The following is a 26,985-nucleotide window of genomic DNA, read 5'->3' on the forward strand; positions in this document are numbered from 1 at the left end:
TTGGCATTTTACTGGGACATACTCCATTTTTACAATTTTTTGTGCTCTCACCTCCTTCCAGTCAGTGACAGAAATGGGCATGAAACCAATGCTGGATCCCAGAAACCAAAACATTTCTGAAAAGTAGACAAAATTCTGAATTCAGCAAGGGGTCATTTGTGTAGATCCTACAAGGGTTTCCTACAGAAAATAACAACTGAAAAAGAAAAATATAGAAATTGAGGTGAAAAAAACAGCAATTTTTCTACATGTTTTACTCTGTAACTTTTTCCTGCAATGTCAGATTTTCGAAAGCAATATACTGTTACGTTTGCTGGACTCCTCTGGTTGCGGAGATATATAGGGCTTGTAGGTTCATCAAGAACCCTAGGTACCCAGAGCCAATAAATGAGCTGCACCCTGCAGTGCGTTTTCTTTCTATACCGGGTATACAGCAATTCATTTGCTGAAATATAAAGAGTGAAAAATAGCTATCAAGAAAACCTTTGTATTTCCAAAATGGGCACAAGATAAGGTGTTGAGGAGCAGTGGTTATTTGCACATCTCTGAATTCCGGGGTGACCTTACTAGCATGTGAATTACAGGGCATTTCTCAAATAGACGTCTTTTTTACACACTCTATCATATTTGGAAGGAAAAAATGTAGAGAAAGACAAGAGGCAATAACACTTGTTTTGCTAATCTATGTTCCCCCAAGTCTCCTGATAAAAATGATACCTCACTTGTGTGCTGAGCCGGCCCCGGGGGGCAGAAATGGCCTAAAATAAATTTGCCCCCCCCCTACCCCCAAAAAAACAAACAAAAAAAAAACACAAAAAAAAAATGTGCCCTGGCGCCTAGAGGTTTCTGCCCCCAGGGGGGGCAGAAATGGCCTAAAATAAATTTGACCCCCCACCCCCGGAGCGACCCTTGCCTACGGGGTCGCTCCCCCGCGTGACATTGGCGCGAAAAAAAAAATCCCCCGTGCCTGGTGGTTTCTGCCCCCTTGGGGGCAGATTGACCAAAAATCTGCCAATCTGCCCCCAAGGGTGGCAGAAATGTTCTAAATACAATGTGCCCCCCAGGGGAGCGACCCTTGCCTAATGGGTCGCTCCCCATCTCTAAAAAAACAAACAAAAAAAAAAAAACACAGAAACAAAATTTGCCCTGGCGCCTAAATGGCCTAAAATAAACTTACCCCCCCACCCCCCACCCCCTCCGGAGCGACCCTTGCCTACGGGGTCGCTCCCCCTGCGTGACATTCACGAAAAAAAAAAAACTCCCTGGTGTCTAGTGGTTTCTGCCCCCCTTGGGGGCAGATTGGCCTCATCAAAATAGGCCAATCTGATCCCTGGTGCCTAGAGGTTTCTGCCCCCAGGGGGGGCAGAAAAGGCCTTCCTAAAGAATGACCCCATTGGGAGCGACCCTTGCCCAAGGGGTCGCTCCCTTATGTCTATTTAAAAAAAAAAAAAAACATCCCTGGTGTCTAGTGGGGTTTTCAAAAGCCGGATTGCAAGCAATCCGGCTTTTGAAACGCTTGGAGAGACTTCAAAGGGAAGGAAATACATTTCCTTCCCTTTGAAGCCTCTCTGTGCCTCCCCCACGTGATCGAAAGAGAAATGCAAAGCATTTCTCTTTCGATCGCGCTGGAAGCTGAGCTTCCAGCGCGATGGGGGAGGCCCTGTGACAAATCAGCGCGCGTGCGCTGACGTCACAGGGGGGGCGGGTGGGGACACGTGGGGGTGGAAGGGCTTCCCCTTCCATCCCTGCCTTGGAGGGGGTGGGTGGGGAGCACAGGGTGGGGAGCGCTAGCGCTCCCCCAGTTCCTGTGACTTGGACGAGGTGACCTCGTCCAAGGCACAGAACCGGTTAAAAAGAAGTGGACCAGTAGCTGTGGAAAAATTACTGACGTGAAACTGATGTCAAGAAATTACAATTGAGAAATAAAGAAATAAATGGCTGTATGTAAATTTGAGTTTGAGGTACTTATTGTAAGAATCAAAAGGTTCCCCATTACAGTTATAAGGTAAATCAACAAAAATGCAACAAAGAGTGGAACTTGCAACTGTGGAAAATCTGAAAATCCAACAATTAGGAAAAATAAGGTTGAGTTCATATTGTTTCATTTACCCTCAAAGCAGTGAGGGTTGCACCTGAAGACTGGCTGTAAATAAAACAACACAGTTGATATGAATGATATTAACCAATGGGGTGAATATGGAATGCAATTTAAAGTGGTATTACCCAAAATAACACTACTACTGAAAAAGAGAACATTGTGAGCTGGAACATACAACATATTTACTTTGGATTTAATATATTTTATTACTCTTTTCAACTGTACATGCGTATTGTTTGGCTTCTGCTGGCAATGAACACTAAAGTAGTACCTGTTTCACTTCAAACATTGAATTGATATACCTCAAAGTCTTGGAGCGTCAAGAGTGTCCATCACACATCAAAGGCAATGAAATGATTTTGTAATTTCATAAATGAAAGCCTTAATCTCCTAGAATTAGTTGTAATTAAATTAGAATAATTTGTAACTTTTTAGTTTTGCCTAAAAGATGGGAACTATCTTCTATATTGTTTGACACAACTCTGGGAGCCGAAAGCACATTTTCAGGCAACAGACAGATGTGTGAAACATTTTAATGGTTGCAAATGCTCTGAATCGGAGCTTAGGACATCAAAAAATGTATGAATAACATTTTAGAAGTCAGTAAACTTATACTCCAGTTCCTGAGGATCACTGTCAACTATTAAGCAAAGTTTGACTAAAAAGTAAACTTTTTTTATAAACAAGCTGCATTAAAAAAAACGTTACTTTGAAAGTGATCATTGGCACAGGGCTTCATTAAGAGTTTGGCTGTTACTGGACTAGGCGCTTGGACCACCGCATTGCCGGACCATCGGTAATGCGGTGGTCCAAGCGCCACATTACAACAACCGCCATGGAACCTTCTTTTCCACCAGGATCAGAGATCCAGGCAGTCTGGAGGTAGGTGGCCATCCTAATCCACCAGGGCAGCACTGCAAACAGCATTGCCCGAGGGATTAAAACCTCATTCTCCGCCAGCGTTTTCATGGCGGTAGCGCCGCCATGAAAAGACTGGTGAAGAACGGGTGCAAGGGGCATGGGCAGTGCAGAGGCCCCACTGGCCGGTACTATTGCAATGTTCACTGTCTGCTTAGCAGACAGTGGCCATTGTGAGGGTGCTGGTGCACCCTGCAGGCTGCAGCATTGCCGCCAGCTCGATTATGAACAGGAGACAGTGCTGTAGCCTGTTTCTGCTAGACCAACGGGCAGAAACTCAGGTTTCCCCCTGCTGACCTAGTTGGAAACTCTTAGGGCCAGATTTACAGAGCAGGTGCAGTGCAGGTGTAAAAAAGAGGCTCCCGTTGATTACAATGGGCCTCTGGGTGCTTTGCAGGATTAGCGTAATACGTTTTTATGCTAATCCTGCAAAGTGCCAGAATCGCGTCAAAAATGTTACACTACACTAGTCACCCTATCTACCGCCATGTTGCCCCGTATTGTAAATACGGTGCTACTATGGTGGCATTAGGGGGGCGCTAAGGGGCTCAAGAAAGATGGCGCTCAACTAGGTGCAGCTCCACTTTTCATAAATATGTCCCTTAGTAACTCTGGTGGGGAGGTTGCTGCATAGTCGGTGGACACCCTGTCCAGAGTTTGGCAGACGGAATTTTCAGTCCACCAAACTCAAAATCGGGCCCATAGTGGTTTGCTGTCGCAAGCAGGTCACCATCTGTGTGCCTCCATTCTGAGTAATTTGCAATCTATGACTTACCTCATCAATATTCAGGAATACGGTCTGATTACTACCCACTCAGAATTACAATTTCACAAACTGATATGTTAGCACAGAGGTCGGAGTATAACGTTCTTTACTGGTAGCAAAAATAATGGTCACTATTTGTGACAAAATTTCTGTGACCAGCAAATAGTACATATTAACCAAACTGCCCAAATTTTATGTGAAAAATTTACAAACATAGTTAACTTGTGATTATTGGCATTTTTAGTGCATCATCTTGCCGTTCATAAAAAAAATAAGAAAAGGAGATGTCTTAAGATTGTAATGTGAGTAAATGATAGTAACACAAAGCATCCAATAAATCAGTGACAGCAAATGGAAAGTAGCTTAATTTAATCCAAGTGCAAGGTAGACCAGTAGCACAAATAACAATCATGGAATTGAAAATAATAAAAATAATTTCTCACCTAAAAATATTTCTTCAAGCACACGTTCTCTTCCCTGATCAACCCTGTGAAAATGGGCTTGTTTGCATTTTCTTCACAAAAGGTCACCAACATTTCCACAAACTTCGGCTTTAAATTAAAGCCCGATAAGGTAACCAGATATGTACTGCAAAACTTTTGTGAAGTTGCTTAAGGTTAAGAGCTGGTTGCTCCTGACAAAGTAATTTCAATACAATTTGTTTGCACCATGTATGCATTCATGCTGAATGAACATGCCTTGGGTACACATTTCACACACTTTTGTATTTTATGCATGCAAAATATATGTAGCAAATTCACCTCTTCTGCATTATTACCCCATTATTTTCACATCTGTGGACCCTATGGGCCATATTTATACTTTTTTACGCAACACTGCGCAATCGCAGTTTTGCGTCAAAAAATGTAACACGGGCTAACGCAATATTTTTTGAGCTACCCGGGTGTCAAATTTATATTTTGACGCACTGTGGCGCAAAGCATGGATTAGAGTAATTTTTTTTTACACTAACCATTGCGCCGCGTCGCAAAGCAAAACAACGTTAACGCAGAGAAAATGACTCTAATCCAGTTTGCGACGTCGCAAACCGGGTATGCACCATTTTCCACCACATTAGCGTCTAAAAGCGGCACAAACGCAGTGAACAGTGCCAAGGAGCCCCAAAATGGATCCCAGAAGCCAGGAGAGACCCCAGGGGGGCCCTAATCGACCAGGAGACAGCCAGGAGGACACAGACATGACCCAGGAGAGAGAGAAGAAGAAAAGGAAGTGTTGTTTCAGTGCAGAGGAGCATGAAATATTGGTCAGATAGGTGACAGAACACCAGCATCAACTTTTTGTCACCTCAAAATTGCCAATTGGGAGGAGAGAGGCAATTTGGCAACAAATTGTCGACAAGATCAACAGTGTGGCAGAGGTCCGGAGAACAGTCACGGAGTGCAAGAAACACTGGTATGACTGCAAGCGCAGGACCAAGGAAAAAATGGCAAGGAACAGGAAGGCAGCAGTTCAGACTGGATGTGGGAGTCCAGCAACGCAGGAGGCCCTGGACGAGATGTAGGAGATGGTTGCAGCCGTCATCCCAGAGGAGATCGTCACAGGAATCGCAGGACAGGGCGGCGCAGACTACCAGGAAACAACACATATGCAGGGTAAGTTGCATGGGGGACCAAAATGCCTAAATGTAAACTGCAGGCAGGGGGAGGTACATACCTACTACACAATGCATGTCAGCCATGGAAATCAGGCAGTGGAAAGGGCAAAGGGGCGCAGCACGGGTGCATGGGCTGTGCAGGGGAAACCAGGGGCACATCACAACACTACACAAACAACCTTTGCATGGAGGTACTCTGCCATGCCAAGGCTGTTGGCAAGGCAAAGCCACTCCAGGAGGGTAGGCCAGAATGTAAAACTGGGCTGCTGTCACAGGACAGCTGGTATTGTCACAACATGAACTAGGGGACAATTTCCTGTCTCAGGCCATTTCCGCAAGTGGCATTTACCATTGACAACAGTTGCCACTACCACCTGTGCTGTGTGTGCTGATCAAGTAGCAAATGGCAGTTAGGTGCCCATGGAACAAACACACCCATAATAGAGGCTTCAGGATGACGACGTGATCATTCCCCTTTAATTCCTAACAAAGTGTAAATCCTGTCAAATGCTCATGTCTATAGGCGCAATAAATATCATGTATTGTTACTTACATTATGAAGTACACAGCAGTAATGTCATACCCATGCTGCCCATTCCAGGGTCTACCCAACGACTGTGTTACAATAGCTGCAATGCCATCTTGCAACATCTCAACTGTCATATTTCTAAGACAACAGCATTGAGGGGGAGGACATATGTGTCTCGCTAGTGAAACACACCCGCACAGTCATAAGAGGAAATGGAACACTGCCAGGGCCATCAGTGCAATGCAATGTAGCACACATTGGCAAACATCAGCATGACACCACCAATGCTGACACCTGTATTGTGCCATGCCAATGCTATACATAGTATGTGCTAGGTCTCAGCAATATATAGGTGTATGTGAAATATCAGGGACTGGGTCAGTCCTATATTGTTAAGTGTGGTGCAAGTGGCATCAGAACACCCACAACTATTGCAAGGCCTCACCATGCTAATGGAATTAGAGGGAGGGTTGAGTAGGACAAGAAGGTGGCAACACACAATTTGAACAGAACCTACACCTAGAGGATGTGACACAGACAATTCTTCAAACTTCCCACACTACATGTGACATGCAGGTGGGGCATAGGCCTGTGAGAATATTAATATTAAGGACAGGAACAATGAACAGGAACCAAGATTACAATGTCCCACTAATAGGAAGTCAGTGACATCACATTACAACTGCCACAACACAGACACACTAATTGTACAATATATCATTGCAGAGGACGATGACTCTCCTGTGGATATGCCTGTCCTGGACTTCCATGATGACATGGATGATGAGCTGACAACCATTAACCAGCAAACCATCCAAGATGTCCTTGGAACCCTCCAGGCCCCACCTTCACTCACCCCAATAGTATGACCTACCAGCTCCAACCCAGCTGAGGACTCTGATGATACTGGGACTACATTTGAGAGGACAGTAGTGGGAGTACAGCGGGAGCTGGCCAAGAAGGTATGAGTGGGGATGTAAAATATGACAGCCAGCCTTGAAGGGATGCACATGTGCATGATGTAATCTGCAGAACAGTCAGCAGCCATGCAAGTCTAACAATCCCTAATGCAAGGACTATAACAGTATGTGAGGGATTTCACCACAGCAGTTAGGGAGTTGCCACAACACCTGGCATCCCAAACATTTCACTGCATGCACGACTGCAATCATGACCCCCTCGAGCTTGACCTCGCTGCCTACCACAGTGTTGTAGCTGCTATACTCAAGATCCAGCAGCTCCTCCTTGCTGCAGTAAGGCCCTTAATAGCCCCACAGTTGGCAGCTACCAGGAATTCAGAGTCCACTTCTTCAAACACTGAAGTGTGTGTTGCCCCTTCAAACCCACCACTAACAAGGGCAGAGGAGATGACACACACATCAGAAGATGAAGATGTGGAACAGATCACCTTCAGCAGTAGGAATACCCGGTAGCACCAGTCCATGCCACATGGGGACTGATTTCCTATGTCCTGTGCTTGTTAACATGCCAGTCTTGCTACAGTTGGTAACATGCACTGTTCTCCAGCACACTGTTTACCTTACCACTATGCACTGCAATTGTCTCTCACTACCTAATTGGCAATTCATGTTCCTTTGCACTGAATGACTGTGAGAAAACAGGGCTGATTGCAGAGGCCCCCTAACTTTTTGCCCCCATTTTCCACTTTATGCTGGTGTTTTCCTGACTCTGATGGTGCCCTGGGTACTGCTAACCAGTCCCAGGGCCTGTGCTCTGTGTAAAATCAATATGCAAATTAGGCTAATTATAATTGGCTAAGTTAACCTACCTATAAGTCCCTAGTATATGGTAGGGCATGTAGGTTTAGGGACCACAGCATAGGTGGTGCACACCTAGGTGCACTGCTGAGGTGCCCAGTGTCATTTTAAAGGCAGGCCTGCCTTGCTGGCTGCTTTTAAATTAAAGTTATATGCAAATTCGACTTTGGAATTAAAAGTAGTTCCAAAGTCTTAAACTACCTTATTTTTACATATAAGTCACCCCTAAGGTGTGCCCTATGTGCCCCTAGGGCTGGGTGCCATGTAACAATAAGCAGGGACTTTATAAAAATAGATTTATAAACCCTGGTGAGGTAAAAACAGCCAAATTTGTTTTTCCCTCATTGAAGTAAATGGCCTTCATAGGCTAGAATGGGGAGACTTTATTTTAAATTTTAAAGTCTCCTTAAATGTTGCATACCAAGAAGTTGGTATCAAATTAATTGTTGTAATAAATCCCACAACTTCCAGTTGTTGGATTTAATATAACTTGTTCAGGTAAAAAGTTATAGACTTTACCTAAAAAGTTGCCAATTTCAGCCCTGCATTGTTTTTGCTGCTGTGCTCTGATTGGCCAGCCTGCAGCAGCTTAGCCAAAGCTGCCTTGATGAGGTGTGAAGTGGCCTGGCTTCACACAAAGGAATGTGCTTGGGGGAGAGAATCTCCCCTCAGCAGATGGTGAGGCAGGAAGGGGGAGGGCTGCCAAACTAGTCTTCAAAGGCAGAGAAGGACATTTGGAGCACCCAGCAACACCCCCACATCCTGCAACCCCAGACAACTAGGTGCCCCCTTGATTAGATTAGGAGAGGGCAGGAGAGGGGTGTGGTTATGATTTTTAGCCACACCAGTGGGTGGGCTCAGCCAGATGTAACCTCCAAAAATCAGATTCATCCATGTTGGATTTTTAGAGACTGTTGCCTTCTGGGATGGATTTTTGCCACACTTCCCAGGAAGTGGTCATCACAGGGGGACGACCCTGTCCCTGATTGGAGAACCAGGACCCCCCTGCTTTTCACCCAGGAGCAAGGATAAAACTGGCAGACCTGCACCCACACCTCAGATCCCCACCAAATTTCAAGAAGAAAGAACTAAAGGAGAAGAAGGACTGCCCTGCTGGACCCCTGGCCTGCACCTGGAACCTGCACTCAGAAGGACTGCACCAGCTGCACACTTGGGCTTCACCACAAGAAGGACTTTGCCTGGCTTCAACTGGTTCAAGGAGGGACTCCCTATTTGCTACAGGTGAAAAATTGCTATCCAGAGTCCCCTGCACCAACTCCTGAAGAAAGTGACCAGTTGACCACTGCCCAGTGGCCAAAAAGGAGTTTGCGCCAGGTGCATTCTGGGAGTTGAAGTCCGCACCCCCCAAGGCCCATCACAGAACTTCTGGACCCTTGGGGTGAGCTGTGGACCCCAAAAGAACCTTAAAAGAACATCTGGGTGAAGCCCCAGAAGTTTGGAGAAGATTTGAAAAATTTTGTAAAAAAGCTCCAGAGAGGGACCGACCCGCCGCGGAAATTCTAGCCGGCTTGCCTCAACCGCGACCCGGCCTGATTTGGTGGTTCGTCCCGGTAAAGAAAAATCACCGAAAAAGAGACTAAGTCCGAAGGTAAAAAGTTGACCGAGACCTCCCAGCCATCGTATCCGAGAAGGGCTCCATGGACGTCGGATCAAGATCCAGGTTTACCCCGGTCGAAGGATTTTCACCTCGAAAAAACGACTAAGTCCGAAGGTAAAAATCTCCACCGAGGAAACCCACATCGCGTATCCGGACAAGGGCTCCAGGAAGTCGGATTCAACTGGCAGGTTCGTCCCGCTGAAGAAAATCTTAAAAATAAAGACTAAGTCAGAAGATAACTTTTTAACCGAGGCCTCCCGCGACCTGTAGCTGAGCAGGGCTCCATCGCGGTCGGCCTGAAACTTTGACTTTGCCCCGGTCGAGGTGCAACCAGATGACCCGATTGGCGCTTTTTGTTTCTAAGCGCTAGAAAAATAATAATTCTTTAAAAATTCATATCTCCGGTTCCCCTTATCTGATTTTATTCGTTTTTGTGTCATTTTAAAGATAAAAATATAAACTATTTTTATAATTTGGTTTTGGATTTTTAAACTGTTTCCTGTGTTTTATTTAATTACTGTTTTGTGATATTTGAATGCTTTACACACTGTCTCCTAAGTTAAGCCTTGACGCTCGTTGCCAAGCTACCAAGGGTTGAGCTGGGATTAATTTACTGAGACCTAACTGGACCTAAGTGGAGGTTAGTGGCTTGTTGCTAGGTGTAGGTGCCTACCTGCCCTTACCAATAACCCATTTTCCAACATTTTTGGTGGCAGCGGTGGGATCCTGTACTTGTGTTCAGTATCACGTTACAGTTTTGAGTAAAACAAATTAAAAATCCTTTAAATTGTCTTAGTGCAAAAATTATTATTTTTTTAATTTTTAAATTTTTTTTTTTTTATTAATTTGGATTAATTTCAATTATTGAATTTTTGTAATTTTTCTAAATTCTTGTTTCCAATTTTTGCAAAACGTTTTTGTTGACACAAAACTAGGGAACCATGGAGCTTGATCTGGCTAGCCTACCCACACTGACAGTAGTCCAGCTTAGGGGGTTGTGTATTGAAAGAGGGTTGCCTTCAACCACTGATCTCAGGAAGCAAATCCTGATTAAATCCCTGACAGCATGGGCTGAGGCCCAAGAGCTAGGCACAGAGGAAGCTCCAGAGGAGGAAGAAAAAGGGGAGGATGCTAACTCTAACCACTCAGGGGAGGGAAGGCATCTGAGCCCAAGTGAGGATGAGGAAGAACGTTCCTCAGTAAATACAGTCACTAGGGGCAGGCCCAAAGCTAGTGGTGGGAAGGGGGTCCTTTCAGGAGGAGAGAACCCATCCATCAGAGAAAGAGAGCTGGAGGCCCAGCTAGGATACATAGCTTTGGAAGCAGAGAAGCTGGCCCTAGAAAAGAAAAAGTGGGCAAAGAAAGAGAAAAGAGATGGTGGCAGCGATAGAGAAGTTGAGGTGTCCATGGGTGGGGGAGTTTGCCCCAGATTACCCAAGGGGGTGGTTCCTGCTTATGTAGAGGGGGATGACATAGATAAGTGGCTGGGGGCCTTTGAGAGGGCACTCCAAATGAGAAGGGTTAGGCCTCAATACTGGGGTTCCCTTTTGTGGGAGTTGGTCCCCAACTCAGGGAGGGATAGGCTTCTGACCTTAAGGGGGGAGGAGGCAGATTCATACCCCAGTATGAAGAGTTGCTTGACCAAAAAGTTTGGTCTGACCCCAGAGCAGTATAGAATGAAGTTCAGGGACACCCAGAAGGTCAGTACCCAGTCTTGGGTTGACTTTGTGGACATTTCACTAAAGGCACTAGAGGGCTGGATTATTGGTAACAAAGTAAATACTTATGAGGGGTTATACAATCTGATCATGAGAGAGCACATCCTGACCAATTGTACCCAAGAAAGGTTACGCCAGCATCTAGTGGACTGTAAGCAGACCAACCCTAGAGAGCTAGGGGAGGCAGCTGATGAGTGGTTGAGAACCAGGGTGGTTGTCAAGTCCCAAGGGGGAGACTCCAAGAAGGGGGGGGGCAGGTCCCCAAAAACCTAAGGAGGGAGGTAGTAAGCCCACCACAGAGACTCCCTCTGTACCCCAGAACCCTAAGAAGGAGGAGAGTAAATCCCACTCCCATTCTGACAAGCAGAGACAGGGAGACCCAGGGTTAAAAAAGCTATTGGACAGTAGGGCTTGCTTTGACTGTCAGCAGACAGGTCACTTCAGAGGAGATGCAGCCTGTCCAAAGAAGGAGGTTAGCACTGGGCTGTCCAGTGTAGCCATAGAGGAGGACTCCTCAGATGATGAAGTCCTCCTAGCATTGAGCTGGGAGACAGGACCAGATGGTAAGCTGGTGATCCCTGAGGGTGGGAGTAGGCACTTCCACCACATTCAAGTGAATGGGATCCCTACCGCTGGCCTGAGAGACACCTGTGCCAGTCACACTATAGTGAGTGACCGGTTAGTGACCCCAGACATGTATGTCCCAGGAGAGACAAGGAAAGTCAGGATAGCCACAGGGGAGGACACCTCCAAACCTGTAGCCATAGTGTCCCTAGAGAGGAAGGGTATCCTTGACTGGATTAGGGTGGTAGTCAGTGCTGACCTCCCCCTAGATTGGATCCTGGGCAATGACCTCCCATTGGTGAATCTGGTCCCAGATGGGGCGGTCGCCCAGGGCGCCCCCCCCCAAACCAAAGTCCTGGGGAGTCAGTCCCTACAGTTAGGAGACAGGGGTCCCCAAGAAAAGGAAAGAAGAAAAGGAAGGGTAGGCCACTCTTAAAGAGAGTTCCAGGGAGCCAAAGGCCTTCTGCCCCAGTAGGGGGGAGCCCAGAGTTGGCACTGGTGAGGCCTCCCCTGACCCCAAGGAAGCCCTGAGTAGTCAGGCAGCTGTCCAGATGCAGGGTGTTGCCCCTGCACTGACAGAAGGGAGAGTGGAAGGAGGGTGTCTGCCACAAGAGGTGGTAGCCCCCCACTCTAGACAGCCAGAGGGGTGCCAGGACCCCAAAGTTGCCCTTAAAGCAGCTCAGCCACCTGCCAGTGGAGAGCTTAGGGTGTGGTTCTGGGTACTGACAGCTGTCAGTAGCCTCTGCTGGGTGCTAGCCTTCCTGGCAGCACTGTACTTGGCCTGGGAGGCAGACCCCAGGGCCAATAGCAAAGTAGGCCCCCTGACCCTATTGGTCATGGTGGGGTTGCTCAAGTGTTGGGTGACCTCTTTGGGTAAGCTAGGGGTTGCCCTAGCAAAGTTAGGAGTAGGGGAGGTGGGCACCTCACTACCCAAGTTGGCAGAGAGAGAGGAGGTAGACCCTCCTGGAGGGAAGTTTCAGTTTGAGATGGGTCCTTTCATTGTTGGGGTGGGTTCACTACCCAGAGGGAGTGACCCTGACAGGAGGATGTAAGGCAGAGTAGGCCCTGCAAAGGGACAGCCAGTTTTCTTCACTGTCTTCCTCGCCTAACAAGCCCGGAAGACTCTCCCAGGGTTGGGCTGAGTCTCCTGGGCGTGTGGGCTGGGGGGGGGGGCTGTGTGAGAAAACAGGGCTGATTGCAGAGGACCCCTAACTAACTTTTTTTGCCCCCATTTTCCACTTTATGCTGGTGTTTTCCTGACTCTGAAGGTGCCCTGGGTACTGCTAACCAGTCCCAGGGCCTGTGCTCTGTGTAAAATCAATATGCAAATTAGGCTAATTATAATTGGCTAAGTTAACCTACCTATAAGTCCCTAGTATATGGTAGGGCATGTAGGTTTAGGGACCACAGCATAGGTGGTGCACACCTAGGTGCACTGCTGAGGTGCCCAGTGTCATTTTAAAGGCAGGCCTGCCTTGCTGGCTGCTTTTAAATTAAAGTTATATGCAAATTCGACTTTGGAATTAAAAGTAGTTCCAAAGTCTTAAACTACCTTATTTTTACATATAAGTCACCCCTAAGGTGTGCCCTATGTGCCCCTAGGGCTGGGTGCCATGTAACTATAAGCAGGGACTTTATAAAAATAGATGTATAAACCCTGGTGAGGTAAAAACAGCCAAATTTGTTTTCCCTCATTGAAGTAAATGGCCTTCATAGGCTAGAATGGGGAGACTTTATTTTAAATTTTAAAGTCTCCTTAAATGTTGCATACCAAGAATTTGGTATCAAATTAATTGTTGTAATAAATCCCACAACTTCCAGTTGTTCAGGTAAAAAGTTATAGACTTTACCTAAAAAGTTGCCAATTTCAGCCCTGCATTGTTTTTGCTGCTGTGCTCTGATTGGCCAGCCTGCAGCAGCTTAGCCAAAGCTGCCTTGATGAGGCGTGAAGTGGCCTGGCTTCACACAAAGGAATGTGCTTGGGGGAGAGAATCTCCCCTCAGCAGTTGGTGAGGCAGGAAGGGGGAGGGCTGCCAAACTGGTCTTCAAAGGCAGAGAAGGACATTTGGAGCACCCAGCAACACCCCCACATCCTGCAACCCCAGACAACTAGGTCTCCCCTTGATTAGATTAGGAGAGGGCAGGAGAGGGGTGTGTTTATGATTTTTAGCCACACCAGTGGGTGGGCTCAGCCAGATGTAACCTCCAAAAATCAGATTCATCCATGTTGGATTTTTAGAGACTGTTGCCTTCTGGGATGGATTTTTGCCACACTTCCCAGGAAGTGGTCATCACAGGGGGACAACCCTGTCCCTGATTGGAGAACCAGGACCCCCCTGCTTTTCACCCAGGAGCAAGGATAAAACTGGCAGACCTGCACCCACACCTCAGATCCCCACCAACTTTCAAGAAGAAAGAACTAAAGGAGAAGAAGGACTGCCCTGCTGGACCCCTGGCCTGCACCTGGAACCTGCACTAAGAAGGACTGCACCAGCTGCACACTTGGGCTTCACCACAAGAAGGACTTTGCCTGGCTTCAACTGGTTCAAGGAGGGACTCCCTGTTTGCTACAGGTGAAAAATTGCTATCCAGAGTCCCCTGCACCAACTCCTGAAGAAAGTGACCAGTTGACCACTGCCCAGTGGCGAAAAAGGAGTTTGCGCCAGGTGCATTCTGGGAGTTGAAGTCCACCCCCCCCAAGGACCATCACAGAACTTCTGGACCCTTGGGGTGAGCTGTGGACCCCAAAAGAACCTTAAAAGAACATCTGGGTGAAGCCCCAGAAGTTTGGAGAACATTTGAAAAATGTTGTAAAAAAATTGCTCCAGAGAGGGACCGACCCGCCGCGGAAATTCTAGCCGGCTTGCCTCAACCACGACCCGGCCTGATTTGGTGGTTCGTCCCGGTAAAGAAAAATCTCCGAAAAAGAGACTAATTGGGTGATTCTGACCTCGGCGGTAAAAGGCGCTTACCGCCGGTCAGAAGACCGCCATAACACCGCCGCGGCCGCGGAAAGCCGCCACAGTCATTCTGACCCACAACGGCCAAACCTCAAAAAATCCGACCTCCACTGCAGCCCGCCACATCAGCGGGCAGCGATAAACTGGAGATGACCAAACCTCCACCGTCACGCCAACAGAAATACGCCCATGCCATTCTGACCCACGAATCCACGCGGCGGTCTTTCAAACGCGGTATTCCATTGGCGCTACACACCGCCGCGGTCAAAATACACACCCAGCACTAAAACACAGCCACATTGGACAATTCGAAATACACACACCTGATACACATACACACACCACTCCCACACAATCAATCAACTATAAAACACACACCCACATCGCCCACAAACCCCTGCGACCACAATTATTGAGAGAAATAGAGAGAGACACAGCAGACAAACCATAGCAAGACACACTGAGGCACACTACACCATCACACACACCACATAGAAGCACAAAGCACCACACACCAACATAGTCATCATCACATACACCACCCCACACCCCACCCACACCACCCCATGGCACCCCAAAGGCACCCACGCTTTTCGGACGACGAACTCCGGGTCATGGTGGAGGAAATCCTAAGAGTGGAACCCCAGCTCTTCGGCTCGCAGGTGCAGCACACCAGTATAGCTAGGAAGGCGGAGCTATGGCAGCGGATCGTGGACAGGGTCAACGCGGTGGGACAGCATCCCAGGAATAGGGAGGACATCCGCAAAAGATGGAACGACCTACGGGAGAAGGTCCGATCGATGGTCTCCAGGCACAACATCGCGGTCCAGAAGACTGGCGGCGGACCCCCACCCACCCCTCCCGATTTAACATCGTGGGAGCAAGACGTCTTGAACATCCTGCATCCTCAGGGCCTCGCTGGAGTAGCCGGAGGAATGGACTCTGGTAAGTCCAATCTCAACTACTATATCCCCCCCACCCCACCAGCATGCCAACCCACACCCCCACCCTCACCCCCAACCCCCCAGCACACATCCTCCCTGACAATGTCTCACCAGCACAACCCACCCATCCCAACACCAACCCCTGCATGCCAACACAAACCATGGACACCCATCACCTAAGCATGACCACTGCACTAACTCCCCCACCCCCCACCAACTACCCTCACAACACCTCCCTCAAGGAATGCCTGCACTGGGGGAGAAGGGTACCCATAACACGCACGCTATTGCACACACAGAAACAATAACCAAACTCTCTTACCCCATGCAGGACCCGAACAACAACACACCAGCCAGGAGGGTCCAGAAGTGTCCATCCCACCACCGGAACAGGCCCACACTGAGGATAGCAGCTCTGTCGACAGTGAACCTGATGACCAGCCCGGACCATCGGGGACCTCTGGGCAGTCGGTTCCCCTCAGGCAGCCACAGGCCACACCAGACCCGACCCCCTCTGCCAACACCAGCACAGCTCCCACCCAGCGGGCCCATGCCTCTGTCTCTAGGACAGCTCAATCAGCGGTGTGTCTGCCACTACAGGGCACCCAGGCTAACCCAACACCCCAACAACAACAGGGACCTGGGGGCAGTGGTAGCGGGCACACCGTCCAGGGGAGAGAGGCCGGGGGAAACCGGGCAGCTCGGAGGGCTGCTGTGCGACAGGGGGGGGAGGAGAGGCCCAGGGAACCCACTCTCCAAGAGGCCCTCACCACCCTCATGGGGGCCTACCACCACTCCCAAGAAACAATGGCGACGGTACTGGCCAGGTTCACTGAGATCCAGGCACAGCAGGAGGAACGCTACATGGGGTTCAGGGAGGAGCTGAGAATCATCGGGACCGCAATGGGGACCATCGTCCTGGCCCTCAACAGGATAGAGGACGCGTTGCGGGACCATGTTGCACCACACAGGGCCCCTGTCACTAGCCCGGACCAGGAACAGCCTACCACCTCCGCCGGCGCTAGTGGACAGGAGGCCCCAACACCACGACAGCCCCCCAGAACCCCACCTCCTGCTGAAGAACAACCACCACGTAAGAGGAGCCTGAGACCAAAAAAAAAGACAGAGTAGGATGTCAAGACCCCCGCCAGCAGGACATACCCCCTCAAGTCTTCCCACTGTCCCACATTGCCACCCTGTCCAACCATGAACTGCCTAAGCTCCATCCTTCCACAGGCAAAAGGACAATGCACCTGTGAGACTGAGAACTGGACTCTGCCATGGATATTCCTCCACCCCCACCCATCACCCTTAGAATCACATGTACCGATATCTAGCACTGTAAATAAATCACATATTGCACACAAATCTGTTTGGAGTCATGCTGTATTATTAACAAATGTATTACATATTACTGTTCAATATCTGTTCTGTCAATTACTGAGGACAACATACCAATGTCAATACGCTGTAGTTCATGGGCAAACCAAGCGGAAGTCAGGTACTGAGTCAGACAGCACTGAGAAGGAAGGGAAAGGCAAAAATTAATGAAAAAGATCTGGGGGGAACTACAGAAAGTACAGATGCAGGAGGCTATAAGCAATTGTGAAATGGCGTGGGTGATTCTTACCTGTGTGTTACTGGAAATACTGTTGTATCACTCTGTCCCTATTGTCTGTGTCGTCCTCTGAGTCTTCCTCCTCTTCACTCTCCACAGGCTCCACGGCTTCTACAACACCACCATCTGGACCATCCTCCTGCAGGAAAGGCACCTGGCGTCGCAAAGCCAGGTTGTGAAGCATACAGCACGCCACGATGATATGGCACACCTTCTTTGGTGAGTACATTAGGGATCCACCAGTCATATGCAGGCACCTAAATCTGGCCTTCAGGAGCCCAAAGGTTCGCTCAATCACCCTCCTAGTACGCCCATGGGCCTCATTGTACCGTTCCTCTGCCCTGGTCCTGGGATTCCTCACTGGGGTCAATAGCCACGGCAGGTTGGGGTAACCAGAGTCACCTATTAGCCACACACGCTGTCTCTGTAGCTGTTCCATCACATAGGGAATGCTGCTATTTCGCATAACATACGCGTCATGCACTGACCCTGGGAACTTGGCATTTACATGGGAGATGTACTGGTCAGCCAAACAGACCACCTGCACATTCATAGAATGGTAATTCTTCCTGTTCCTGTACACCTGTTCATCGTCATTTGGGGGGACTAAAGCCACATGGGTTCCATCAATTGCACCAATGATGTTGGGGATGTGTCCAAGGGCATAGAAATCAGCTTTCACTGTAGGCAAATCACCCTCCTCTGGGAAAATGATGTAGCTCCGCATGAGTTTCATCAGGGCAGACAACACTCTGGACAAGATCTTTGAAAACATAGGCTGAGACATCCCAGATGACATGGCCACTGTTGTCTGGAATGAGCCAGTTGCCAAAAAATGGAGGACTGACAGAACCTGCACTAGAGGGGGAATTCCTGTGGGTTGGCGGATGGGGGACATCAGGGCTGGCTCCAGCTGGCCACACAGTTCATGGATGGTGGCTGGGTCAAGTCGGTATCGTAGTATAATATGGCGTTCTTCCATTGTCGACAGGTCCACCAGCGGCCGGTACACGCGAGGATTCCTCCTTCTCATCGCAAGTCCCAGCGGACGGTGCCTAGGAAGTAGAATATGGAGTACAGAGTCAATCCACTCACAGGTACGTACAACACAGCTTGCACGGTACACGAAAATGTATGGGTTGCTATGTTTGTATGTGTGCCATAGCAAGGCCTAGGCCTGTGTGACGCAGTAGAAATTAAGCCATGTGGGCCCTTGAAATGGCGGCTGCCTGACCTGTGAAGTGGGACAATGGGATGTGAGGTCACTGCGCTGGCGGGACACACCGTGGCGGTAGGCGGTCGAAGACCGCTGTGCGAAGACGCATTGGTTAACATTGAAGCCTATGGGTTTCAGGAGCCAATGACGATGTGCGCCGGCGGTCGCGGTACGCACCGCCGCGGGCGTGACCGCCATTTTCTATCTGCTTAATCACTCGAGACCTGATCATCCACAGGAGAGGACCTATACTGCAAGTGCTGCTGTGAACTCGGTCTGGAAGTGACAATGGCTGCTGCTACTGGTGAAAGGGCCCCCGCCTTCAGTTCAGAAGAGTTGGAGAAGCTCGTGGATGGGGTCCTCCCCCAGTATGCGCTACTCTACGGTCCTCCAGACCAACAGGTGAGTACACTCAGTGCACATTGAATGGGTTATGCCTGTGTGGTGTGGGGGGGATGCAAGTTTGTGGGGTGGGGAGGAAATGAGGAGTGCAACGCACGACAGATGAGAGAATGGGTCCCATGGCAAGGTTGGGGAGGGGGGGGGCATGTACTCCAAACAGACAGATATGTGACTTTTTCTCTTTCCCACCCTGTACATGTCAAACAAGTGAGCGCCGATCAGAAAATCGATATTTGGCGTGCCATCGCCAAGGAAGTCCGGAACTTGGGGGTCCACAACAGACGTGGCACCCACTGCCGCAAGAGGTGGGAGGACATCCGCCGCGGAACGAGGAAGACCGCAGAAACACTGCTGGGGATGGCCTCCCGACCTAGGAGGGGTGCCAGTCGCACCATGACCCCCCTGATGTCCCGGATCCTGGCGGTGGCCTACCCTGCTTTGGATGGGCGCTTGAGGACAGCACAGCAGACACAAGGGGGTGAGCATCTGCACATTCTCCTATCTGTATGCGCAGTGGAGGTGTCTGGGTGGGGGAGGAGGGCTGTTGGTGACATTAGGCCAGGGCGCTTTCTGTAGTATAGTCCTCTCCCTTAGGCATGGCCCTGTGCCCCCGCCCCCCACCTCTGTAGGGTGCCAAGCGCAGCTACCCATGGTCCAGCATCACCCATGTGCGCGTCTGTTGGCCCTAGACCTGTTGGCCTAGTCAGAAGTACTGAGTAGTGTACCCCTAGGTCGCGACTTAGTGCATGAGGCACCTGTGTCTGTCCTCTCCGCAAAGGGCATTGATAATGCATGCACTCAACTTTGTTTTATTTCTCCCCCCACCCTAAATCTTTGTTTTCTTGTGCTTTAGCATCATCAGGCGGAGGAGATTTGGCATCGGAGCAAGAGGGAGCTGCAGGTCACCAGGCCCGGTGGGCACTGACACAGACACCGAGGGCACCAGTGATCCGGAGGGCGAGGGGAGCACCACAACGGGGGCCGGTGGAGACACCAGCGACACGGACATGTCCTCGTTTGGGAGCTCCCTAGCGGTGGCGGCACCATCTGTGCCCCCCGCAACAACAGGTACAGCCGCCACCCAGCGCACCAGCACCGCCCTCCCAGCAGACCCTCACTCTTCGCTCCGTGGCCGCTCGGCCAGGAAGGCGCGCGTCTCTTTCGCCCCAGGCACCTCAGCCCCTGCCTCTGTTACCCCTGCTGCCTTCAGTGCGGAGCTCATTGACCTGGTGAGGACGGTCATTGTTGGGCAGACTACCCTTCTGAATGCCATCCAGGGGGTGGAAAGGGAGGTGCATAGGAGCAATGCCTACCTGGAGGGCATTCATTCGGGTCAGGCTGCCCATCAACGAGCGTTCACTGCTCTGGCCTCAGCACTGACGGCAGCCATTGTTCCTGTCTCCAGTCTCCCTCTTCTATCTGCCTCCACCCTTTCTCTGTCTCCTGTACCTCAGCCTATCCCATCCACACCATCAGACCAGCCTGCACACACCTCAACACCCAAGGCCAGCTCATCCAAACATAAGCACCACAGAAAACACAAGCATTCACCCAAGCAACACACAGATGCAGACATATCAACAGTCACTACCACCTCTGTGTCCCCGTCCTCCTCGTCTCCCTCCTCCCTCCCTGTGACGTCTACACTCACACCTGCATGCACACCAACATCAGCCAGTTCTTCCACCACCAGCACACCCTCCACTACAGTCCGCACACCTACAGTCACCACCCCCACTGGCATTTACACGTCCCCTGTGTCCTCACCCACTGTGTCTGTCACCCCCTCTTCCAAGACACATAAACGCAGGCAGACACCAAAACAACAGCCAACCACCTCACGACAGCCTACGTCCCAGTCACCTGCACCCAAGGACAGCACACCTGACTCTCCTACAACCACATCCTCTTCCTCCACTTCTCTCACCACTACTCCTACCCCTTACCTTGGTCCCAAGAAATATTACCTCTCCAATCTTGACCTCTTTCCCTCCCCTGACCCACCCCCTCCAACTGGGAAAAGTCCCAAGGTCACCTCAGCCACCACCAGGCCAGCTTCTAAAGTGCAAGTGGTGCATGGCATCTGGAGTCCACCCTTTGGCGGCAGTGACACTTCGGTGAGCAGCAAGGGGACAGCCAGCCCCCCCCCAGGCAAGAGGACCCGGAAAGTGAAGGGCCGCCGTGAGCGGACAGAGACGGCTGCCCCCAAGGAGGTAACTCCGGCCACTTCACCTGCCACAACAGCCAGGGGAGGCAAGGGCCCGAGAGCCCCATCTAAGGAGCGGAAGGACAGCAGGGTGGAGAGGACAGCCACCAGGAGCGCGGAGCAGGAGGGCCCCACAAGCCCCATCCCGGCTGCAAGGGACGACAACAAAGGGCCCAGGACTCCGTCCCCGAAGGGGCCTGACCCTGCACGTTCGGAGGGCGAGTGAGCAGGGTGTCCAGGCCAGGTCTGACTCCCTTGACTTACTGCACGAGCACCGCTGAACAGGGCCCGCCGTGCAGAAGAGCACCGCTGAAGAGGGCCCCGCCGTGAAGACAGGTACCGCTGAACAGGGCCCGCCGTGCAGAAGAGCACCGCTGAAGAGGGCCCCGCCGTGAAGACAGGTACCGCTGAACAGGGCCCGCCGTGCAGAAGTGCACCGCTGAAGAGGGCCCCGCCGTGAAGACAGGTACCGCTGAACAGGGCACCGCCGTCTCAAGCACCGCTACGCTGGGCCCTTCATCTCAAGCACCGCTCCGCTGGGCCCTTCATCTCAAGCACCGCTCCCCTGGGCCCTTCCTGTCAAGCACTGCTCCGCTGGGCCCTTCATCTCAAGCACCGCTCCGCTGGGCCCTTCCTGTCAAGCACCGCTCCGCTGGGCCCTTCCTGTCAAGCACCGCTCCGCTGGGCCCTTCATCTCAAGCACCGCTCCGCTGGGCGCTTCCTGTCAAGCACCGCTCCGCTGGGCCCTTCATCTCAAGCACCGCTCCGCTGGGCCCTTCCTGTCAAGCACCGCTCCGCTGGGCCCTTCATCTCAAGCACCGCTCCGCTGGGCCCTTCCTGTCAAGCACCGCTCCGCTGGGCCCTTCATCTCAAGCACCGCTCCGCTGGGCCCTTCCTGTCAAGCACCGCTCCGCTGGGCCCTTCATCTCAAGCACCGCTCCGCTGGGCCCTTCCTGTCAAGCACCGCTCCGCTGGGCCCTTCATCTCAAGCACCGCTACGCTGGGACCTTCATCTCAAGCACCGCTCCGCTGGGCCCTTCATCTCAAGCACCGCTCCGCTGGGCCCTTCCTGTCAAGCACCGCTCCGCTGGGCCCTTCATCTCAAGCACCGCTCCGCTGGGCCCTTCCTGTCAAGCACCGCTCCGCTGGGCCCTTCCTGTCAAGCACCGCTCCGCTGGGCCCTTCATCTCAAGCACCGCTCCGCTGGGCCCTTCCTGTCAAGCACCGCTCCGCTGGGCCCTTCATCTCAAGCACCGCTCCGCTGGGCCCTTCCTGTCAAGCACCACTCCGCTGGGCCCTTCATCTCAAGCACCGCTCTGCTGGGCCCTTCATCTCAAGCACCGCTCCGCTGGGCCCTTCCTGTCAAGCACCGTTCCCCTGGGAACCGCCGTCTCAGGCACTGTTTATGGTTCACTGTGCCCACCATGCCTCCTCCTTGACCAGTGGAGACTGTCATCCACCGGATGGACTGTGGCTTTGCACTCCCCAGGATGGTCCAGTGGGCAGCCCACCCACTGTAGAGACATTGAGAGACTGTGGCTTTGCACTCCCCAGGATGGTCCAGTGGGCAGCCCACCCACTGTAGAGACATTGAGAGACTGTGGCTTTGCACTCCCCAGGATGGTCCAGTGGGCAGCCCACCCACTGTAGAGACATTGAGAGACTGTGGCTTTGCACTCCCCAGGATGGTCCAGTGGGCAGCCCACCCACTGTAGAGACATTGAGAGACTGTGGCTTTGCACTTCCCAGGATGGTCCAGTGGGCAGCCCACCCACTGTAGAGACATTGAGAGACTGTGGCTTTGCACTCCCCAGGATGGTCCAGTGGGCAGCCCACCCACTGTAGAGACATTGAGAGACTGTGGCTTTGCACTCCCCAGGATGGTCCAGTGGGCAGCCCTCCCACTGTAGAGACATTGAGAGACTGTGGCTTTGCACTCCCCAGGATGGTACAGTGGGCATGGTGGCTCCTCGTGGATCTGGCGTCGTGGACTCATGTGGCTGTGGTGGCCCCCCCTTCCCTTCCCCCTGAGGTGCCTGTAGTTTTGTCATCAGATGCCCCTGCAGTGTTCTCTCCAAAGGACTCAGGTCTTGTGTGTGGGCTTTGCCCTTGTTTCGCAGAACATTGGCCCACGGACATGCTAGATTCGTAGGATGTGCAGGACTTGTTACTCCAGTTATACACTGATGTGTATATATTTTTTGTTTTTGTATATGTTTATCACGGTTGGTCAATACTTTACAGGAGCTTTTTTTGTACATAAATATTTATTCTAAATTTGGTTGTGTCATTGTATTTTTAACGGGTGTTTGTGTGGTGTCACTGTGACTTGTTGCTCTGCATTGGTGTGTACATATTGGGGGGTTGGGGGCGGACGCATATGTGTGTGCCCGTAACCTTTCGTCCTCCCCCCTCCCGTGTGTCGTAGGTGCAGTACTCACCGTTGACGTCTGCGCCGGAGTTCGTACTCGTGGTAGATGAGCAGGTAGACGAGAGCCGGTATGATGTTCAATTCGGGTTCCATGCTGTCCGGATTCCGCGTGGAGTGTCTCGAGGTGAGCGTTTTCCATTGAAAATGTCTGTTTCCGCCGTGTTTTTATTGGCGGGGCTCCCGCCCCGGAAAAGGTGGCGGATTGGTGGGTCGTGATAGGGTGGGCGGAACATTGTCTGCCGCCTGGCTGTTGGCGGTGACCGCGGCGCTGTTTGTTTGTTCCGCCGTGGCGGTCGGAGTGTTAAAGCGGCGGCCTGTGTTGGCGGTTCCCGCCAGGGTCAGAATTGCATTTTTTTGACCGCCGGCCTGTTGGCGGGTTGGCCGCCGCTTTATCACCGACCGCCAGGGTTAGAATCACTCCCTAAGTCCGAAGGTAAAAAGTTGACCGGGACCTCCCAGCCATCGTATCCGAGAAGGGCTCCATGGACGTCGGATCAAGATCCAGGTTTACCCCGGTCGAAGGATTTTCACCTCGAAAAAATGACTAAGTCCGAAGGTAAAAATCTCCACCGAGGAAACCCACATCGCGTATCCGGACAAGGGCTCCAGGAGGTCGGATTCAACTGGCAGGTTTGTCCCGCAGAAGAAAATCTTCAAAATAAAGACTAAGTCAGAAGGTAACTTTTTAACCAAGGCCTCCCGCGACCTGTAGCCGAGCAGGGCTCCATCGCGGTCGGCCTGAAACTTTGACTTTGCCCCGGTCGAGGTGCAACCAGATGACCCGATTGGCGCTTTTTGTTTCTAAGCGCTAGAAAAATAATAATTCTTTAAAAATTCATATCTCCGGTTCCCCTTATCCGATTTTATTCGTTTTTGTGTCATTTTAAAGATAAAAATATAAACTATTTTTATAAATTGGTTTTGGATTTTTAAACTGTTTCCTGTGTTTTATTTAATTACTGTTTTGTGATATTTGAATGCTTTACACACTGTCTCCTAAGTTAAGCCTTGACGCTCGTTGCCAAGCTACCAAGGGTTGAGCTGGGATTAATTTACTGAGACCTAACTGGACCTAAGTGGAGGTTAGTGGCTTGTTGCTAGGTGTAGGTACCTACCTGCCCTTACCAATAACCCATTTTCCAACAATGACACTCCATCACAGCATGTCCTATGACATGTCCCTCACCATTGCACTTGTGTTACGTTACAATAGAAGGTGTCACACTGATGGAATTACAATCCTGGACTATGTAAATATTGTACTACAGAACTTTAAAATAAATAGCACTTACACAAACACTTTGTCTCTGTGCAATGTGACACATCAACTGTGTAGGAGATTTGAGATGAATGTAACATGTCAATGGCAACAGAATGTCAATACAATAGTGTAGAAAGAATGTGGTCTGATACCAATGCACAAGTGTCTGGATTTGATCATCGTCTTTGCTGCCTTTGGCTTATTTCTGAAGTTAAAGGATCACAAACAGTATAATGGTGTGTAGAAATTAATATGTCAGGTCCAAAGTATGTACAAGATTAAACTCAATGTGGCCCATATTCCCTTCAAGACAATCATTATGTATGTTGCATCTGACTCTAAACTTTAATCCCACACCCACACCATACGGCAAGAATGGATGTGTACGAGTGTATGGACAATAACGTCACCTGGGAGTACAATGTAAGAAATCATAGGTGTGATTTATGTATATTGAACTTCTTAAGATAACCACTCAGTTTCTCAGAGTTCACATGAACATCAGGCTGCAGGCAGATCACAGTGCTCAAAATTCCAATACAGGACTCAATCGATTACAGTTTGAAAATCACACCAATCTTTACAACACATTGGGAACCATAGTTACCTTTAGTGGTGGGTGCAATTGATTGCAGATGCATAGAGAAGTAGCTTTGTTGTAGCTGCCAATTTGACAGCTCATTTGGAATTGGGAATAACCATGTCAAGAATGGGATGTGGATGCAGGATGGAACACAAATGCAACTACAAAATTGACACTGTACACTCATGCAAAGGCCCTAATCTCCATGCATATGACAAATACTGTAAAGGAGTACACTAAACTTTATTATATCTGTATGAAAGGAAACTTAAACTATGGGAAACACCTACACTGACATAACCTATCCTAACTATACATTACCCACAACTGGCCCTAACTACCCTAAGCTAAACATAATTATCACATGTAACTAAACACTCTAAACATCAAACCTCCACCCCCCTTATATGACGGGGCATGTGTATGACAACATATACTAACCTAAACACATACTAGTCTCCTGCTATTGTGGGCAATCTCCTACTGCAGGGTATCCATCTGGCGCAACATATGTTGCATGTCACGTTGTAGTGTCCTAAACTCAGTCATGTCCATAACTGCAGCTGGGGTTCTCTGGGTAGCACTTGTTGTAGCTGGTGCCGTGGTTGGAGGTGGAGGTGCCGAAGGTGCTGCTTGTGGGCCTTGGGCTGACGAGGTCGAGGGACCAGCTGGAGTGGCTATCATCTCTGTGTCCACTGTGGTCCGGGCTGTTGTGGTGGTGTCAGTTGTGGGCAATGCTGGCCCCCCTTGGCTAAATGCCCTCCATGCCCCTGTGGCTCTCTCATGACGATATCGCCTAGCCATATGACGGAACCCAGCCTCCAGATCGAGGATGTGGCGGTACCGCACTGCCCGCTTCTGAAATTCACGTATCTCTTGGGCATTTATGTTGGCAGCTGTAAAAATAGAGACAGGCAAACATTAGTGACACTTCCTCAAAAATAGCACATGCAGTCCAAATCACAGCACAGATGATAGAATGTCCCTGAGGAATGACATGCAAACGCAGCCTACCCATCAACTATCTAACAGCAAAGCAATGCACAACAAGGTGTGTACTTAATTAAATGATCTGTGCATAATTGTGGTGCTATTTGTCGCATAACTAATGCTGCAAGTACTCAACATGTGCCAGGCCCACTAATCCCTATCTTCTGGATCAAATTCAAGGCACACAAGACCTGTGATTTGTATATGGAACCGCCAGGACTGTATGGAGTTGGTAATCATAAGGGGGCATTATCGTTTGGCACACATGAATGCTTGAATTACATGTCTTCATCGACACTGTGACCATCACACCTAGCTACACATATTTCCTACCCCTAACCCTGTGCCTCGGGGGTGGACATACTAGACATACTCTCAAGCAACAAGGACAACCACAAAGCTTTGTACAGCTGTACATGGGTTTAGTCAGTCCACCACAGGTAAGGAGGCCTGCCAAATAGGATTGAGTCAACCATTGGACAATCACATCTACATTCATGTTTCTATTTCCCAGACAATCGTCAACATCAGATCTCATTGAAACATTTCCAAAATCAACCACATTGATGCAAGCACCCATCTGGCCTTGATCTGCATGCACGCCTATGACATTTTACTCAAGTGCCGCGTAAATTAAGTACAACATGTGGAGCTAGATGCTGCGGGACAGTCAGCCATACAGTCCTACATGTTCCTTACTTAACAGGGATGAGCAAGTCCGTGTGTAAAACTGATGCATCACTGTTCTGTGTCAATTAGGGTATAACTTG

Source organism: Pleurodeles waltl, chromosome 7, assembly GCF_031143425.1.
Source record: "Pleurodeles waltl isolate 20211129_DDA chromosome 7, aPleWal1.hap1.20221129, whole genome shotgun sequence".
Classification (NCBI taxonomy): domain Eukaryota; kingdom Metazoa; phylum Chordata; class Amphibia; order Caudata; family Salamandridae; genus Pleurodeles; species Pleurodeles waltl.